Source organism: Lolium perenne, chromosome 5, assembly GCF_019359855.2.
Source record: "Lolium perenne isolate Kyuss_39 chromosome 5, Kyuss_2.0, whole genome shotgun sequence".
Lineage (NCBI taxonomy): Eukaryota > Viridiplantae > Streptophyta > Magnoliopsida > Poales > Poaceae > Lolium > Lolium perenne.
In genome coordinates, this window is record NC_067248.2 from 12,874,273 (window position 1) to 12,880,393 (window position 6,121).

A 6,121-nucleotide genomic window follows, 5' to 3' on the forward strand; every position below is an offset into this window, starting at 1 on the left:
GAAACAATTGGGTATACTTTCTATCACAGATCCGAAGGCAAAATCTTTGTTGCTAAGAACGGATCCTTTCTTGAGAAGGAGTTTCTCACTAAAGAAGTGACTGGAAGAAAGGTAGAACTCGACGAGGTTACTGAACCTTCTCTCGTAGATCAGAGAAGCGCAGTACCGGAAGATGTTCCTGTGCAGCCTGCACCGATAGGAGAGGAAGCAAATGATAATGATCATGAAACTTCAAACGAGAAAACTACTGAACCTCGCAGATCGACGAGGGAACGTACCACTCCTGATTGGTATGATCCCAGTCTAAATGTCATGATTGTGGACAACAATGATGAAGACCCTGCGACGTATGAGGAAGCAATGATGAGCCCAGATTCCAACAAATGGCATGAAGCCATGAAATCCGAAATGGGATCCATGTATGATAACCAAGTATGGACTTTGGTAGACTTACCTGATAGCCGCAAGGCTGTCGAGAATAAATGGATCTTCAAGAGAAAAACAGATGCTGATGGTAATATTACTGTCTATAAAGCTCGACTTGTCGCGAAGGGGTTCCGACAAATTCAAGGAGTTGACTACGATGAGACTTTCTCACCTGTAGCGAAGCTAAAGTCTGTGAGGATTTTGTTAGCAATAGCTGCATTTTTCGATTACGAGATCTGGCAGATGGATGTCAAAACGGCGTTCCTTAATGGTGACATTGAGGAAGAGTTGTATATGGTACAACCCAAAGGTTTTGTCGATCCTAAAAATGCTAACAAGGTATGCAAACTTCAGCGTTCCATTTATGGACTGAAGCAAGCATCCCAGAGTTGGAACCGACGCTTTGATAAGGTGATCAAAGACTTCGGGTTTATACAGTGTCATGGAGAGGCCTGTATTTACAAGAAAGTGAGTGGGAGCTCTGTAGCATTCCTGATATTATATGTAGATGACATATTATTGATTGGGAATGATATAGAACTATTAAGCAGTGTAAAAAGTTATTTGAATAAGTGTTTTTCAATGAAAGACCTTGGTGAAGCAGCGTACATTTTAGGCATCAAGATTTATAGAGATAGATCAAGACGCCTAATAGGGCTTTCACAGAGTACATACCTGGACAAGATTCTAAAGAAGTTTAGAATGGATGAAAGCAAGAAAGGGTTCTTGCCTATGTTGCCAGGTAAGTTCTTGAGTAAAACTCAAGGTCCGGCTACGCCAGAAGAAAGAGAGAGGATGAATCAGATCCCCTATGCCTCGGCAATAGGCTCCATCATGTATGCCATGCTGTGTACTAGACCGGATATCGCACATGCTGTTAGTTTGACCAGCAGATATCAAAGTGATCCAGGAATGGAACACTGGACAGCGGTCAAGAATATCCTGAAGTACTTCAAAAGGACTAAGGATATGTTTCTTTGTTATGGCAGTGACCAAGAGCTCGTTGTAACCAGTTACACCGATGCAAGTTGGAACACTGATCCTGATGACTCTAAGTCTCAGTCTGGGTACGTGTTTTTATTGAATGGTGCTGCAGTTAGCTGGATGAGTTCCAAGCAGTGCACGGTGGCGAAGTCTTCAACTGAATCTGAATACATAGCGGCTTCGGAGGCTTCATCGGAAGCGGTATGGATGAAGAGGTTCATTGTTGAGCTTGGTGTGGTTCCTAGTGCATTGGACCCATTAGTCATCTATTGTGACAACATGGGTGCACTACTGCAGAAATCCTTATCAGTGACAAGCACATTTTGCTCATCAGTGACAGGCGATGCGCACAGCCGCTAGTGTGCGATCACTGTACTTTGTCACTAGTGATGGGAAGAATGCCCGTCACTAGTAGGTGCACTAGTGACAAGCAGAAAAAATGCATGTCACTGGCGTGATGAAAGGCCACATCCATGTTGGGTTCACTAGTGACTAGTCCATTATTATGCCTGTCACTGGTATGAATTTTGATATTAAAAAAAAATTCATTTTCGACGAACATGCAGTAACAAGTAGGTACAATATAGCATTTCATAGGCGCAGTCTCATATTGAATTCATGAAAAGCACAGTACAAAGCGTAATATAGGAAACATATGAAGAGTTACACAAAATTTAAAACTAAGCGGAAAGAACACTATGGGAACTAGAGGCGAACCAAAAGAACCCAAACACCATGCAGTTCGACATCTTCTACTCGGCGAACTGAAAGACACCAACATCCCTGGATCACCTCCAACGTGAGAACCATCAGTCCCAGCCTTGCCTTCCTGGAAAAAAAGGAAAGTAGTCATATTCTAAATCTATATTTTTCAAATGCAAGAGAAAGATATAAGCCAGTAGTGCATTGGACTTGCAAACATATCACCAATAGTAAAACCAGCAAACAAAACATTAGCTGCAAGTAGCGGTAGTGTTGTAGTACTCAAAACAAATGCACTTGATGCTCACCCCATTTCGAAATTACAGTGCAATATATTTCTGTACATTGCACGGGTTGAACCAAAGCACACTATACCAAAGAGCAGGCAAAACCAAGTTACCAACTGTCAACATTACTCTATAAATTTACATCATAAGTATTTACTATAGCTCTCTAAATTAACCCGCGAGATAAATTTACATCATAAGTATTTACTATAGCTCTCTAAATTAACCCGCGGGAACAAGAAGAAGCATGGCAGAACAGTAAGTCATGCAGCTAGAACCAACAATAGACGACAAGGTTCATAAAATTTAAGCCATTGGACGATGTACTCCAGCCTAACCTGGTTAAGAAATACACCGGAAGCATAAGGAGCATAATGGAACTAGCATCCAATGTCAGACTTTGCAATTTCCACTATTCATATTGCCGTAATGAACATTAATACAACTAGATGATACCATGCGCTTTGCAGCGTGCATTTGTATCACTGTATAATTGGATGCATCCATTCATATGAAATAAAAAGTTATGCGGCATAGATCTCGAGAGCCTTCAAATATGCATCAGCTGGCATTCAGATACTCTCATCTATAAAGTTGCAGATTATTTATCATACACGCCCGAATGTCACACCACTTCTCAATGTTCAGATAGACCACATGACTCTGAAGACCAAACGTTCCTAGATGCAGATGAGCGAGACACAACCACACAGACTTCAGTATGGTACGAAGAGGAGTGCAACGAAATAGCAACATATGATAAAATCAACTTTAAAACATGGAGATCATCTTTAGTCATATATTTGTACAGAAATCCTGTATAGAATGGGTAGTTTCAGATTTACCCCTTTAAGAAGTCGTCATCTTCCATTTGCATGCACTGGGTCTTTTCAAATTGCGTTCGGAAACTGAAATAGCAACATACTAATGGTATATACCAATGGATTTTCCGGGACTGGAGATACTCTAGTTACACCTAGAGCATAATCAGCTAGCCAAACAGCCTCAAAAGATCAACAAACTTGATTAAAAAAATTAGCCTGCAGATATGTGTGTAACAATATAAGGGTTATCAGTTTATCACCTACAACTATTGAATTGACATAAGTCCATAACTCATAAAACCGAACTGGTTTGTAAATCAAGATGTAAACAACTTAAATAGATATTGCATGTTCTCAGCAAAGGGCTAAGGCCCAAGGTTTATTAAATACAATATGCATAGTTTTTGTTCAACTTACTGATTGGAGTAACATCCCACCGAAGGAAACATCAGAGAGAAGTACCAGCAATATATAGTGGCTTACTGGTTCGAAGTAGCTTCCAAGGAAAAATGAGATCCTCAATACCAAATTATTTTATCTCATATAGAAGTGGTACATAGCAAATGGTGGGCATGCAGATTAGTGTTAGATAATTATTACAGAATTAAGTTGAAGCTTGGAACTGAAGACATCAGGATGTGATGTGCAGCTTGTGAGAGAAAATAAACAAAGCAACTTTGGTCACTCATTGCCGGTTGGTCCTGATCAAAAGCTGCAATCAGAAAACACATACTGTTAGCTCAAGTCATGATATATATAATATAGTTTCATAATATAGTTTCTTTGCAGGTTTATACACCAAGAATATAATCGTGGCTGCAGTACATACAACGGTAAAGATTAGACTTTGATTTAGAACCATCCAACTGCATCACAGGGTACCATATTCCCTCAAATCTGATATCATAAAAATAAATACATTACTGTGTGTTCAGAAGCTCAATCAATTAAGATCGACTACAGGTTAACCAATCACGTCGGTGATTGACGATTACGCTTACGAATTAAGCTATCTGCTAAATCTCCAAGAAAAACAACAGTACCTAGGACGGTGAAAGGGTGCCATGATGGGGATCCAGCATTCCGGCGCCGCCTGTTGACCGTGAGGCGGACCTGGGTCTTGTAGCACGGGAGGCGGATGATCCATCTGAGCTTGGCAATGCGGCGAGTTAACTGGCACTAATTGCTATAAGGAACGCCTCGGTCTCCACTTGCCCTGCTCGTTCGGCTTCGTGTCGCCCATGCCCATGAACAGGTGCTGCTGCTCGCATTACGCACTGCATGGACAGCAACAAATTGTCAAACATGTAAGCGGCAAGGGTCTGATTGGCATAGCAAGGCAAGATTGGGTGGTAATGGACCGATTGGTCTTTGATCTCACGGAGCCAACTTCCAGCGGCTTCAACACATAACGCTTGGCCAGTTGAACAGCTGGAGACGTTCTTCAGCACCATCGCGTGCTTCTTGGCTGAGGACGCTGGACGCGCCATATGCGGCACCGGAGTTACAAGAGGAACAAATCAAATAATAATAAAAAACTGAATCATAGGAATTCTCAACCGATTTACAGAATGAAAAAAAGAATCGATGTTCCTCACCCCTAGCTCGCAGGCTACATCGGTGTTGAACCGCCCCTGGCCGTGCGGACGGCAGCATCTCCACAGGCATGGAAGATTGGTGGAGGCGACGACGACACCCTCGTCGAGAGGAGGATGGGCGGCGGCAGCGCGTCCCAAACGACGGAAGAGCTTTCGTGTCCCTCGCGGCGGGATCTGAGCCGTGCGTGGCGGAGTGCGGAGGCGGCGGTTTCGTGGGGAGGGAGTGCGAAGGGAGGAAGAAGCGATTTGGCCCTTTGGATTTTTTTAGGCCGGCGGATGTAGTCCGCTCGCGTCAAAGACGGGCTAAATTTGGGACGCTCGATGTGTATGTTTTACGGCCGAGATTAATTATTAATTAATTAATAGTAGAGGTGAGGTGATGGAACCTGGTCCGAGGTGACTCTACGTCTACTGCGACCTGTAGTCCAGCGCGACTCCGGGACGGATACGAGGCCGCCACGATTCGCGGCTGTTTCGGCTGGACGCGCGACACTCCGGAACGGATACGAGGCGATCGCCGTAGTTCTTGGCCGGAACTGCGCGGGGCATTGTTCGCGGAAGCTCCACAGCTGCCTCCTGATCGATTGATTGGCCAACGGTACTGCTGCCGTGCGGACCAGCCGGCCAGGTAACAAGAGCGGGGAAGGCCAGCCCATGAAGATGGCGTGCTGGAAAGAATCTCACAAGGAGGATACGCGCCCGAAATACCGGCGTATGCCTAGTGACAGGCTTTTTTACTAGCCTGTCACTAGCCACTTCTCCATCCAGGCTAGCCTCAAAAAAATAACCAGTGACATCTCTTTTCACGCGCCTGTCACTACTATTTTCTACCAGTGACAGGCTTATAGGTGCCTGTCGCTGATTATGGTTACTAGTGACAGGCATAATTTTGCCTGTCACTAATCACCTGGTGGCTATAAGCATTTCTGCAGTAGTGGTGCCATCGTCAATGCACAAGAACCAAGGTCACACAAGAAGCTGAAGCATATCAAGCTGCGTTTTCATTCGATTCGCGAGTACATCGAAGATGGTGAAGTAAAGATTTGCAAAGTACACACACATCTGAATGTGGCAGATCCGTTGACTAAAGCTCTCCCTAGGGCAAAGCATGACCAATATCAGAATGCCATGGGTGTTAGGTACCTTACAATGTAATCTAGATTATTGACTCTAGTGCAAGTGGGAGACTGTTGGAGATATGCCCAAGAGGCAATAATAAAGTGGTTATTATATATCTTTATGTTTATGATAAATGTTTGCATACCATGCTATAATTGTATTAACCGAAACATTGATACAT

General features: G+C 43.5%; 1 long non-coding RNA gene across 1 annotated transcript; it reads right to left on the reverse strand.

Annotated features, from left to right (window-relative positions):
- Window positions 1–1,920: 1,920 nt before the first annotated feature.
- On the reverse strand, window positions 1,921–5,080 carry LOC127298957 (uncharacterized). The gene is made up of 3 exons (XR_007850219.2): window positions 4,585–5,080; window positions 4,267–4,500; window positions 1,921–3,935 (listed from the first exon to the last, which is right to left on the reverse strand). It is a non-coding gene; the product is annotated as an uncharacterized lncRNA (long non-coding RNA).
- Window positions 5,081–6,121: the final 1,041 nt, after the last annotated feature.